The 14,939-nt window shown below is 32.1% G+C and overlaps 1 protein-coding gene and 1 pseudogene across 2 annotated transcripts in view; both read left to right on the top strand.

Moving 5' to 3' along the window:
• Nucleotides 1-14,939, top strand: part of wapl (cohesin release factor wings apart-like) — a 436,770-nt gene that overhangs the window by 281,398 nt on the left and 140,433 nt on the right. The gene's annotated exons all lie outside the window — the stretch shown is intronic.
• On the top strand, nucleotides 163-9,069 carry LOC149373611 (uncharacterized; annotated as a pseudogene).

Below are 14,939 nucleotides of genomic sequence, written 5' to 3'. Positions count from 1 at the left end.
ATGACTCAAGTTTGCATTGCAAAATTCCTTCTTGTTCGTTTTTGCAACCGGTCTCGTAGGATTGCCACGGCGCGTTGTTATTGTCCAAATGAATGCTATCTTATGACTAAGTTTCGTCAATATTTTTATAAGCCAAGCATTTTTACGGCCGGCTCCCGGACTATGACCTCCCTTGCCACCATGCTGTCGCTTATCGAGATCTATTCGCCGCCGATACTTCCGACTGCTGCGTCGTCTTCTCAAGCTCCTTCAGCACCTCACTATCCAGTTGTCGACCTTCACGGGTGACTACAAGCTGTGGACAGAGTTCATGACTTGTTCATTTCCGGTGTTTTGTCCAGTCTGGCCAGAGACGCAGCTGAGCTTGTCCGTGGCATCTCTCTCGAGCTTGACAATTTTCAACGGACTTGGAATGCGCTGAAATATGCATTTAAGGTGCCATGCGTGCAAGTTAATGGACAAATAAAAGTCTTCTTTTTGATGAAAAAAGTCAGTGGTGAGGGCGCGGCAGAGCTCCGTCGGATCCTTTTAACCACCAGAAATCTTAAACGGCCAACAGTTTCAGACGATATCTTAGTGTACATCATTTCTAATAAACTAGATGCCGTAACACGTTGCGATTGAGAAAAATCGCTTGGAACTTCGAGAGAGTCAGCTGCATTCAGTCAGCTGACTGAGTTTCTTGAGTGACGCATCCTGACACTGTCAAGCGTAGCCCCGAGCAAGCATTCAGATCGAAGGTGCTGGTATGTTCTCTCTACTCCTTGCGTCATCAGCTAGACTTGCGAAGTCTTCAAAACCAAAAATTTATGTAAAGGAAGGAATTTGTGATCAAAAAGCAGTTATGTGAGAGCTGCTTGGGCTCTCACGATGTTTCAACCTGTCGCACCAGTCTTGTTTTGTTTGTGGGGCCAAGCACCACACGTCTATACATGTTGACGCCTCAACAAACACCTATGTAGCTGTAGTCTCTGCGAATTCTTCTGTACAGATTTGATGCGACGAGCCTTTTAAAGTTTTCGTAAGCAAAACAACATATTTTGCACCAACATTGCTACCCACAGCATGGGTCAGTCTGGTGGGAGCAGATGGCCAGGAAAATTGTGTTCAAGCGCTGATTGATCAAGGGTCGTAGTGCTCGTTCTTGTCGCAACGCCTGGCCAACACTACAGCTTTTAGGAGCCCCTGATTCTGTATCGATCAATGGAGTGGGTGATTTTCATCCTATAGCTGCTCTTGGTCGAAGCAGGATCACCGTCAAGTCTTAATGTACTCCACACTCTTTTGACGTGGATGTGCTACTGCTCAAGGCAGTCGCGACATATTGACCTCAAGTGCATCGGCCTACCGACGGCTGACCTCATGTACGTGACTTGCAGCTAGCTGAATGTTTAAAATCATTATATAGTGAGCTAATTGAACTGCTATTAGGCAGTACAGTGTACGCTTCAATACTAAAATCAGGTCTTCGTCGACCTCAGCGTTCCGATGCACCCATCGCTCAGCAGACTACATTTGGTTGGATTTCATCTGGGCCGATCAGGCCATCGAAGCTACCATCAACTTTATCATCGAATTTTACCAGAACATCGATGCACTATGATTTTGTTTTTAATAATAAAATTGTGGGTGGTATGTTCACGCCAGTATGAACTTTTAATCTTCTTTCTTCATTTCTTACTTTCTTGGGCATAATTCGTTTAATGTAATAGTTAGATTTCCTAAAATTGTAATAGCTGTAACTTTGTTTTATTATCTTAAGTCATCACTTGTCAATTTTGTAAATTTCATTTTATGTTCGTACATACATTAATTTCTGAACTTGTATTATCTTATCTTGTCTCTTTATTGTACTGTGTTTCTTAACGTTCAATCTGGTATAAAAGTTAGCCAATATAATATAAATAATTTTGATACTCATAATGACTACTTAAGTGTATTTGTATATAGTTAACTTTAGTTATCCTTTCCGTTATTAATGTAATAAATTAGATACGTCTCAACTAGCAAAGAGCCAATATCATTTGCGCTCTGAGCTCCGCTAACCGTTATTATAACGCATACATACGCTATTAAATGAAAGCTATTTAAATGACTAAGATGAGTCAAAAGCTTTATTAATCCTTGGTAATTCCCGAACAGTTAATATTAAAAGATCCCCGCGTAAGGCAAGTACTTTTGCTTGACCGTAACAGTCACAGTAAAAGAAAAAAATCAGCTATATCAAAACTGGAGTGAAGATACTAGTATGTCAAGTCAATAAAACTTCATAATTTGTGTACGTAAGAAAATGTCGTTAATTTTGTATTTGTATACAAAAGAACTGTTGTTTTTGTACATACATATACAAAGATCATTTGGAAGCTTCAATGGCTTAGTGGTTAACGTGCTAGCCTCCTAGCCGGAGACACTCGACGGGTTGATTCTTGGGATTTTTCGATGGGATGCGTACCCAAGATGCCTAAAAACTACTTATACAAATTTTAAAACAAATAGTCGATTCTTCTGGTAATGTCTGGACCTCTAGGGGCTTTTTTTTTAGAAAAACCAACATCTGGCCAGCTCATCTGGTAAAGTTACTGTTGATTATAAAAAGGTCGTCACAGTGAGGTTAAATGGTTTATTGAAAAAGATCTTTCCATTAAACTTAATAATAGCTGGGGTGTGCTTGAGACAATCGCTTAGCCCTGTAAATAGTACCTAGTAGGATGGATGACCAAGTCGTCTGAGTGAATTTTTGCAAGGAGCCCGCACGGAAGACTCGCATACTTGGGAAAATAGGATGGTAATTGCAGAAGAAAGAACAAGGAAAGTAGAGATTAGGGATACAAGATACGCAAACATTTAGACAAACTTACCAAACACATCTACAAAATATGTTCCATTTAAATTGAAAAATTCCTTTTTTTAAAAAGCGTTGATTTTTTTTTTTTTTTATCACGATCCTTTTCATAAAATAATCCAAAAATTAGTTGAATTACTTACTTAGAACCTTATTTTCACGTAAAAAGTGGAAATAGTTGGGGTGGGCTTAAGTGTATAATCATGTGTAATCGATTGTGTCTTAGAATTTTGTTAGTCAATTTTAATGAAAATTGACTCATTTATTTAGTTTGAAAAATAATTTTTTTTTATAAATCGATTCTTTTTATTTTTTTGTTTTAGAAAATAATTGTAATACATAGTATGAAATCTTCTCGAATTTTTTAAAACAACATCTTATAGTTACTTATAAATTCATATTAATTTTGAAAGTGTGTATGAGATAGTGAAGGTGTAAGTACGTATGCGTACATCGAGAAAAATTGGGAGTAGTTGTTTCGTAACATATAACTGTTGTATTATACACAGATAGCTCCGACCTCTCTTAGCAAAAGTTAGATACTTTTTCAGTTTTGAACAAAGCGCTTACGTTCGGGACAGCTGCACTTCCAACTTGAAACGTTAGATCTTTTTATGTTTTTAATGTTTAATATTCTAAACCTATATAAATGAAGAATATCATTTCTAGAGATGAATAAAACAAAAAGACAATAACAAAGCGAATGTATTAAATTTTTTTGAAATTTTCAAAAAAATGTTTTTGTGTAAAAATAAAAATCATAGATTTATCACAATGGATTAGTTAAATTATTACATATAACGAATTATATACTTGAGTATAAAAATACTCGCTGACTACAGAAAGTACTTTTTTTATTAAATTTTAAATAATTTCTCATATAGTGGGTATAGTTAGTTTCCAGATTACTTAATTTAAAATGAAAAGGATAATTTTTTATTAAATACATGTATACATTTCAATTCGAAATCAATGTCTTTCAAGAAGGATCAATTTATTTTTTATTTTCATATGTTGGTTTTGATAGATTTGTTAAACTATTATATTTGTTGTACAGAAGTCCACTATTTTCTCGTGTAACTAATAGACGTGTTGTATAAAAAAATTAGAGGTGTTAGAACATATGTGGGTGATTCTGCCGTAACTTGCTCCGATCGACTTGAAAAATTTTTTAAATAGAAGTTAGTTTAAAAAAATTTTTTCGTAGTATTTTTACTGTACACAACATCGGTACCAAATATCTAAAGCGATGCAACTATAAAATTTGCTGGTCAAAAGTTATACGAAATTTTATAAAAGTCAGTTTTAATCGATTTTCGAAAAATTGTATCACCTTCTAGCACATGTAGCTAAGCTCCTTCAACAGTTAAAGTGTTCTTACTAGTCTAAAATAGAAGCTGGGATCGAGACCTATTGATTAAAAAAAAATTTTGTTCAATTTTGTGCCTCCATTCAACAGTTACAGCTGTTTCAATTACAGCGTAAATATCGCTAATAATGTGATTTTGGCTGAAATTCAGTATTTTTCATAAAATCACTACAACTTTTTATTCGGGGCATCAAATTCAAAGATTTTAATTTAATCATTAGGATTATGTTTTTGCTTTCATTTAAGCCCAGATAAAGCCACCTAATAGAGTGCACCACTTGGCTACCAACGTTGGAAGCAGCACCACCGTTTTTGCATTTATGTAGCGAAAAAGGGCCAACTGAACGAAACCCAGAGACATATGTCTCGTCTTTTAGCCCAACAGTAATGAAAAAAAAAAATAAAACAAGAAATGAAAAAAAAAATAAATAAAACAAGAAATAAAGAAAAAAAAAAAAACAAAAAATAAAAAAAAAAACAACAACAAACCAGGGGGGATAAATGGGTCATGGGACCCACGGTAAGAACGAAGTTCTTTGAACATGACGAGTATAAAAACACAATTTCTCAGGTAACAAGGGGGTCGCCAGACCCATTGAAAGAACGAAGCTCTATAAACGTTAATACTGCATTCATATAGTTTACTAAACAAAAACTTGAAAAACGAATAGAAAAAAAAAATAAAATAAAAAGTTCAGTAATCACGATGGTTGAACTTCGTGAGTACTGTATTTATGCACGACGTTCTCACGAAGTTCAACCATCGTGAGTACTGAACTATTTTTTTTATTTTTTTTTTTTATTCGTTTTTCAAGTTTTTGTTTAGTGAACTACATGAATGCAGTATTAACGTTTATAGAGCTTCGTTCTTTCAATGGGTCTGGCGACCCCCTTGTTACCTGAGAAATTGTGTTTTTATACTCGTTATGTTCAAAGAACTTCGTTCTTACCGTGGGTCCCATGACCCATTTATCCCCCCTGGTTTGTTGTTTTTTTTTTTATTTTTTGTTTTTTTTTTTTCTTTATTTCTTGTTTTATTTATTATTTTTTTTATTTCTTGTTTTATTTTTTTTCATATTTCATTTTATTACATTTTTTTCATTTTTTTGTATTTCCTTTATTTAATTTCTTTCTTATTTTCATATTTAATCTTTTTTTTTTCATTCCCTTTTTTTTCATATATCATTCTTTTTTTTTTCATATTTAATTTCATTACTTTTTTTTCATTCTTTTGTATTTCCTTTATTTCTTTTTTTTATATTTTTCTATTTATATTCATTCTTTTGTATTTCCTTTATTTCATTTCGTTTTTCATATTTCATTTTATTATTTTTTAATATATTATTTTATTTGTTCAAATTTCATTTAATTTCATTATTATTTTTTTTTCATATTTCATTTTTTTATATTTCGTTTCTTTTTTTTTCATATTTAATTTCATTACCTTTTTTCATTTATAACAGTAATTATTAGCATTACTGTAATGCCAAAAAAACCTCAGGTTTAATGAAAATACAAATATTTAATGCGTAATAACGCGCCTTATTATATTTAATCTACATAACCATATTTATGCTAATTAATTTTTTTTTTTTTTTTTTTTTTTTTTTTTTTTTTTTTTTTTTTTTAGATGTATTATTTAGAAAACAAATACACAATTTATAAAACAAATTCATAATTGAATGTATTATAAGTGAATACATTTAAAAATGGAATGTTATAGTTACGAATCACACGATAAGTACAAGAAACCGACTTCTATAGTCGGCAGCGCTCGTAGCAGAGTGGGTAAGGTACAGGACTTACATGCAGAAGGTCGAGGGTTCAAATCTCTTTATTGGAAAATGTTTTTTTTTTTTTTTTTTTTTTTTTTTTTTTTTTTTTTTTTTTTAAAATTGTAAAAGAAAAAAAAATTCAAAGTCAAAGAAAAATTACTGTGGCGAAATAAAATTAAAATTTGTTACAAAATTAATTGTGTGGGAGTGTGAGGTGGAATGGTGGGTAAAGGTGTGCAGAAGAGTAACATGGCACGGTTGACAGATATACATATATAGTTAGGAGAGGGGCAGTGTGTAGAGAATACTTGGTGAGGGGGGACGGGGTGAGGGGAAAAACTTGAGAGGAAGAGATTTCTGATTCAAAAAAAAAAAAATCTGTCGGTTTTAAAATTCCAGCCCCCCGAGTAACGCGACATAAAGAACTTCGTTCTAAAAAAAGTTTAGCTGGGATTGATTGCTATAAAATGAAAAAAAACGGCAGTTAGAGGTGAGGTAGGGTTGGAATGGAATTTTCAAAGTTTGTAGTGCTCGTACGACTCATAAACATATTACAATGACTGGTCCACCCATTATTTATTTACTAGCCTCAAATGCAATAAGAAACTGTTTTTAGCGTACCTACAGACGCACACCGAGTGGTTGTTCCATGGGGGGTCGGAACAGAATAAAATGTTTGTACGCACGACATACGCAAAAAGAAACGCTTGGCTATTCGAGAGGTAACAACTACAGATACTACTGTTGTAAGGATTTATTCATTTTAGTCCTATACTTCGGAAAGTGATAATTGGTTAGCATTTTCAATCTAAAAAGTTACTAGTTTTAACTGATATTTTTTAAAACCGCGATTATGGTGCAAATATGTGGATTACATTATTTGTGGATGAATTACATAGTCTTTCTGCAGTTTTTTTAAGTAGGCTTTGTAATTATGTACTGACTTTAACTTCTGATACTGTAATGTTCTCAGGTAAACATTCGTTCATTGCGCCTTTTATTATTTTGTAGCTTGGGTATATATTTGCATTTCGCAATTTAGAATTTTTTCTCAAAGTTGCATACATTTTTTTACTTTAATTTAGTTCTAAGTAAAAAGCAAGCCCGGTCTCTTTAGTGTGAAATAAAAGGTCTTGTTGTACAGTATCATATGCTGTTTCGGTTTTCGTTCTTTTTTTGCAAATACTTGTCGCCAATTGCAAAATATTGAGATCGTTATCCGCTAACTGTATTACGGTATCTTCTTTTCGATGGACAGCAGATTGACTTACATTACTTATTAGGATGTTCTTTCTTCCACCTTTTGTAATATAATTTTTTTTTATTTTTTTAGGTCGACCCCCTTTCTCAGATTCGTATTTTTTCTTTTGACGTTGTTTTCTTGGCATTATATATGTTTGTAAAAAAAAATTATATCTACATTACCTCATGTTCTTTCTTGAAAGTCAAAGTCAAGTATTTTTAATTTGAAAAAAATTTTATTTATAAAATTTATTGGGTTTTAAATTATGTATTATTTGGATTTGCTTTTATTGTCGATTAGTTCAAGTTAAAATATTTTGGTCACACGACATCTTTTCGGTGCTTGACTTGTTTCTTCAGTCAAACATTGAAACGCAGCATTAAACATTATTTATCGTTGTATAATAATTGTTTTGATTATTAATGGAAGAGACTCTTCAGAAACCAAGATATATGAAGAGTCGAGATAGATAATCGAAGTTTGGAAGTGGAATTTCGTATATTGTAAGATTCAAGTATTTATGACTGCTCGAGTGCGACTACAAAACCGTTTATTATTGTACTCGCTCTGAGCCAACGTAGAGGTAAAGACCTACGTGGTTCTGAATGCAGTCAATTGAATGTAATCAAACGGACTTGCGATGCTACGCAATGTGCGAGCGGTATACATAGCCATATAAAGTAGATACTTGACATGCTATTGGTGATACAACAAAGTTACCGACATCGCATCGCACATATATAGATATATTTCTCGTGTACTTAGCCTTCTGTTTGGGCATAACATGGCGTCGAACAATAGGCTTAGTACACGGGAGATGTACCTATATATGTGCGACGCCGGTAAGTTGGTTGGATTGCCAATGGAGAAGTAGCACCCGAGCGAGATCTATGTGGGCCTAGAGAAAGAACGTCAACTCGAAGACTGCGGAAAGGGACTGGAGAGATATGATCGCCGATATTCAAGAAACGTCTCGGAAAAAATTTCGGCACATCAATAACTGATGTAACAGTAACTGTTATTCGCACTCTAATCGAGAAGAACAAAAAGTAATCTTTAAAAGCTTTTATGGTCTACAAAACAAAGAGAAGCAAGGTACGCTTTCACTCAACTGCGTGCAAATCCGGCCTATACAATATGCAAAATCAAATCCCAAAAGTAAAAGTAGGCAGTATTCTTGGAAGTATTCGTTGCATTGTAACAATTTAGATTAGCCAGTGAGTCAAAATTTTTTAACAACTTTGTTGCCGATCACTGACAGAAGAATAAAAACTGTACTGCAGTTGAGTAAAAAAGGTACGTCCGTTTACTGCACATCAACATTAAATTTTTTTTTGCATTTCGTGCGTGAGGCTAAACTTTTTGTGCTTGTTTTATGTATGTGTAAAGTGGCTGTTTCCACTAAAAAGGCTTTGCGCACTTGTATCATAATATTCTACTAAATGTTCAATGTTCGGAAAAAAGACGTAAAATTTTATTATAATTTTCTGATAAAATTACTGTAATTTTAGGAGCTCTAGCAGCTACAGAAAATCGAGGTAATTACCCAAATGTGGCAAAAATACAAAAAGAAGTTTGGGATTTGGTAAAGGAACATTAGTTGTCTATACCTCATAAAAAATCGCACTACAAAGACAGAATAATAGAAAGAAAACTTTTTTTAAACATAACTCTTACTTTAAAAAAGTTATATTTACTGTTTTTAGAATATTATAAGGATAAAATAGGCAGGCAGCTAACACTAAGTTATAAAACATACCATAAATTCTTTCGAGAAAACAGTGAATCTTCTTCCCAACTTTTGAGTAAATTGAAACTAATGTATGTGATTATTGTTTAGAGTGTAACGTAAAATTTTCAGAAGACCCGAGTGATTTATGCAAAGAGCAATTTTATATGCACACAATCAGGTTCAAGGAGCACAATAAAGTACGGAACGAATATGTGTCAAAAATTTGTAAGGATGTCAAAAATAAAACATTAGTATTTGAGTTCGATTATGCGCAAAATCTTGCATTACCAAAACTTAATGTAAATTCACAATATTATAAGTGACAACTTAATTAATTTGTTTTTAACATACATTATTTTAATGAAGAGACAAGTAAATTTTACTGTTTTCTAGAATGTGAGAAAGGTAAAAATGCCTACTCGGTTTTCAGTTTTTTGTATGACTCTGTCTCCAAAAACTTTTAAAAAAATTCCAAACACGGAAAGTATTGTATTTTTATCAGATTCATGTGGAGGTCAGAACAAAAATATAACTATGATTCGTTTTTGCTCCTGGCTATCTACTACATTTAGTAAGACGGTTTTTCATATTTTTCCAATAAGAGGTCGCAGTTATTGCCAATGTGATCGACATTTTGAAAATTATGAGGCTATCCTTAAAAAAATACAAAAAAATCGGAACCCTAAATAAATACTTAACTATAATAAGAAAATCAAGAGCTAAGCTTAGTCCGTTTGAAGTAGAAATGAGTGGTCACCTATTAGAAAAAAGGGACACAGCCTTAGAACCTCTGTTCTTCAAAAATCCGAGATTGAAAAATGGTACTTGTACTGTTTAAAAGTATGTTAAATTAATTTTCAAGCCATCAGGAATTATTTTAGCGTACAAGGACATATAACAGCAGTATAACAGCAGTGATTAAAGTTTTCAAATTCTTTAACCTAGTACCGTAATTTGTAATAAAGAACAATGAGGTTTCAAAAAAGGTGCCTCTAATTAGTATGAAACATGATAAAAAAAAAGATCTTCTGTCTCTTATGTCTTATATAACATCTTTGAAAATATTGACGCAAGCAATGATAGCGATAACGGCGATTGAACATAATATTTATGCATATTATGTATTTTATGAGAATATTTAGATATATGTACTTGAAAATTCAATAAATTACATTTCATTATTCTTTAAAAATACAATTATTGCAAATAATATTACTTCATTCTAGGTTAAACATTTTTTTGACAACTTTTCCAGTCATTCTCCGTTAAAACGGCTTCAGTATTAATTTAATAATATTTTGATCAATATTAATATAAAATATTTCATGTCTTTCGACCGATCGCAACTTATTTGTTGATACTAAAGATTTAAAATAAAATATAATAAAATAATCTTAAATAATAATAACAGCTTATAAAACATTCAATAAATTTAAAATGCAATTATCTCAAAACAACGTTTTTCGACTTGAGCCGTTCTTCGAGAGAACGGTATATATATATATATATATATATATATATATATATATATATATGTGTGTGTGTGTGTGTGTGTGTGTGTGTGCGTGTGTGCGCGCGTGTGTGTGTATGTATTTCTATATTACATAGTTATCTCAGTAGGGCATTCCACACCGCCCCCCTACAGCCCGCCATTCCTAAACCCCATTTTTGTGCGCTTGGATTCAATCCAAGAGTCTCTGATGTATCTATACCTGTAGGCGGGAGCTACCACCATTTGCTCTTTTTTCGGCTTTTCGTTGACGCGACACTGGAACATTTACATTGATTTGGAGACTTAAAGTATACGTAAGTTTCAATTCCACTATAATTGTACCTACCATGCAAATCAGTTGTATTCAACGCCAAGTCTATCCGGCAATGACAAGCACGAGGTTCCATCGCTTCAGAGTAGATTATTCGTAATTGACCAAGAGATATTTTTTTACTGTAAAAATATTTATTGGTGAAGAATGTAATAACAACATGTTTTTTTTTCTTATAATAAATTTTTTTTTATCATTTATTCTTACACACTGCCTAGAGGGCAAATATATGGACTTTATATATACAAATAGTCAATAATCATTCCATTTATACAACTAAGTACGACCAGAAACCAATTTATATCAATTGAATTTCAATTGATTTATAAGTATAAGGTTCTTGGTGCGCTAAGCTTTTTTTTTGTTAGCATTTATGATAAACTGCGTGTAAATTTTTTATGTGTATGTATCATAGTATTTTGTATATGAGTTAATAATACCAATTCATACATAAATTTAAATTATATTTAGTTCATCATTAATACAAACCGTGGAATTTTTGCATTAAGACGACTTATTTTATGAGTCAACTTAAAAAGCCCCATTAAATCACGAAAACTTAGGTATATTCCTATTCTGTTCTAAATTAATGTTAAAATTTGTACATTAGATGAACACAATATACATTCATGGGATGTACTATTAAGTAATAAATTTTGTCTATGCATATAAGAATATTTAAATCATGTTGTTATTATTAGATATATTATTACTTATAATCAAAAATTTCTTTCCAAACTATATTTTTAATATCTAAAATGTTTTTTCTATCGATTTGAACAAAAATTTCATTTTTGTTTTTGCATCTCGATAAAGCCGCGTACAACTGACCATGAGAAAATAAAGATTTTTTAGTAAAAAAGTATAATCCCACATTATCAAAACTTTGACCTAGAGACTTGTTTATAGTCATAGCGAATGCTACAACTAATGAGAATTGTTTTCTATGTAAAATAAAAAGTAATGATAAAGTATTTCCAGTATTTATTGAAATTCTTGGAATAAGAACTTTAATACTTTATAAGTAACACAAGCGCCTATTTCCACATAACCTGGAGTGCTTACCGGCGACTTTGTGAATTAAAACATTAATAATAACAATAATGTGCCAATTTCCTAAAGACTTGGGGATCTTACTGACTAGTTTGTAAATTACAACATACATAAAAATCTCGAAGCACTTACTGGTTGCTTTAAAAATTGAACGTATGAGTCTTTCTACTGAAAACGATATATTTCAAGGGCCGGCATGAACAAAAACTTAAAACGGGTTTTTAATTTTTCTAAAAAAAATTTTATACTGTCCGTGACTAAAATAATTTAAAATTGTTTGAGCCCTGCTGGATCTACACGAAAAAAATTTTTAAGACTTTTTTTATTGTATTTTTTAAAAATCGTAGCGTTACGGGTTGAGAAAATAATCTTAAGATTATAATTATCTTACTCACAGTGAAATTTTATCTGTGTACTTGCACTTGTATAAAGTACTGAGCTCCTACTATTATGTATCACACTATCTGAGTCGGTAATAAAACATTGCACAAACATATAATGTGATTCGTTCAAAAAAAAAAAGAGCGTTAAGAGTTCGAAAAATCATTTTAAAATCATGATGATACCAGTCACAGTGAAAATTAAGCTTTATTCTTGTCTTGTACGATGTACTGTGTCCCTAATATTATGTACTATACTATTATAGTCGATAAGCTAAGACTCAGGGAAGATACAACGGGTTTTGTATCGTTACGGGATAGCGTTACGGGCTCTTAGCAAAAAAAGGAGCGCTCCAGGCTCTTATAAAATCGTCGAAAAATCGAGATCCTAACGCACCAAACACAAACTGAGCTTTCCCACTGCACTTATATTAATAAAAAATAGCTCAATTTTAACCCGCCATCTTCCGAGTCGATAACTGAACGCTTGAAAAAGTTACACAACAAACCTTAGCGTTACGGGCTCTTAGTTTTTATTTTGGGGGGACACAATCTTCAAATTTGCAAACCTGTAGAACTGGCTTAATGGAGAGGAAGAATCGAAGACAATTCCAGCAAAATTTTCAACCTTTGTAGAACACAATCCGCCCTTATTGGAATACCCATATTCAATTGCGTGCGTTTGTGAGAGTGTTGTCCGTTAAAATTTCAAATTTATAAGATTTCGGTCCCGTAACTTGAAATTTTGAGAGTCGGTCCAGCAAAAATGTTCCAAGAGATAAACATTAACTATTCAGTAAGTCAGTTGATTATAAAAAAATTATTACGGAAATATCCGTGTCTTAACCCCGATAAATCTGGGTCTAAAACTAATAGTTTATCTGATGGTATCACCCCCATTAGCATATATAAATATATATATATATGGAAGAAATTGGTGTGTGTGTGTGTGTATGTGTGTGTAGGTAAGCGTGCACGCGCGCGCGCATGTGTGTGTGTGGTGAAAGTGACTTGTGCGAACTTAACGTGCTTTTAGGTTACATACTAACATCATGGTGAAATTATGCAGGCGTCCTCATAATTTTTATTTTGTCCTTATAACAGTTCTTTCGTGAAGGAATTGTTCGCATAACTCACTATTCATGAACATATACATATGTACTAGTGGGGCTTACGCCCCCCTGCGCACACTGCGCGCCAACCCCCCAACTTTTGAATATTTTATAAGAACTACATTTTTATAAATTTGTGTATTTATTCTTATTTATTCTTAACTTTTTCAGTTACACAGTAAAGTAATTGTTGGGAAATTATATCACCACGTCAAATTTTATGGAATTACCAAAAAATTTTGATCTTTGTGTTTACCCTAAGGAAGTGACAGACACATATCCTACAAAAACGATTTTTAATAAGCTTTTGCATTTCAAAGATCCAATGGTTTTTCCCCTATTTTTTCCTTCAGGAGATTTGGGGTGGAGTACAGGTTACTTCAAAAATTATTCTAAATCAAACAAAAAACTTTTTAAGTTGCAATATTACGCAAATAGACTGTCCTACAGACCAGATGATAAAAATTTTAGTCCCTTATTATACGGAGGAAGGTTAACTCAACAATTTTTTATACATTCATACATTATGAATGAGCATAATCGTTTAAATTATTTGAGATACAATCAAAAAAATTTAAGAATAGAGTATTACGGAGGATTATTAGATGCGATGGCTAACAGTGCATCAAATTTATCTAAAAATTTTGAAACAGAGCAAAAATAGGAAATCTTTATATTCTACCTTCTACGTATATAGGAAGTCCGAGATACATGCAGAAACATTATCAAGATGCAATGGCTATAATGAGAAAATTCGGTAGACCAGACTTATTTATTACAGTGACATGTAATCCTAAATGAAAAGAATTAAAGCTTTTATCATCTAAATTTTCAAAAAATACAACACCAAATGATATTCCAAATATTACAGTTCGGTTATTCCACACAAAATTACAATTAATTTTAGATGACATTATTAAAAAAAATCTTTTTGGTAAAGTATTAGCATACGTTTACACTATTAAATTTCAAAAACGTGGTTTACCACATGCACACTTATTAATGACATTACATCCTGCTAAGAAAATCATAACACCTGAACAAATTGATAAATTTATTTCGGCTGAAATTCCTTCGAATAATATAACACTTACAAAATTAGTGATTAAACACATGCTTCATGGCCCTCATACAGATAAAAGTCCATGTATAAATAATTCTCACCAAAAGTGTACAAAAAATTTTCCAAAAACTTTTACAAACCAAACTTCATTTAAAAATAACGGTTACCCACAATATATGAGAAGAAATAATTTGCCTGAAAAACATATTTACAAAAGTCTGAACATAAATCAGACTTATGTTGATAATTCAATGGTTGTTCCATACAATAAATTTTTGTTAATGAAGTATAAATGTCATTCAAACGTTGAATATTGTGCATCAATACAAAGCATTAAATATATTTATAACTACATACATAAAGGTAGTGACAGAGCATACATTAAAATAGGAACATCAAACGAACTAAATAAAAAAATAGTAGATAAAATTAGTAGTTACGTAGATGCTAGATATGTAAGTCCAATAGAGCAGCTTGGAGAGTTCAAGAATATCCAATATGTGGTAGAAGTCATACAGTTGTAAATCTAGCTGTTCATCTTGAAAAT

The sequence above is a fragment of the Copidosoma floridanum genome, unplaced genomic scaffold (assembly GCF_036245765.1).
Source record: "Copidosoma floridanum isolate Cflo_tuat_1 unplaced genomic scaffold, Cflo_Japanese_pri ptg000030l, whole genome shotgun sequence".
Classification (NCBI taxonomy): domain Eukaryota; kingdom Metazoa; phylum Arthropoda; class Insecta; order Hymenoptera; family Encyrtidae; genus Copidosoma; species Copidosoma floridanum.
The sequence above is the reverse complement of the archived record's forward strand: the minus strand, read 5'-3'. Positions and strand labels throughout refer to the sequence as shown.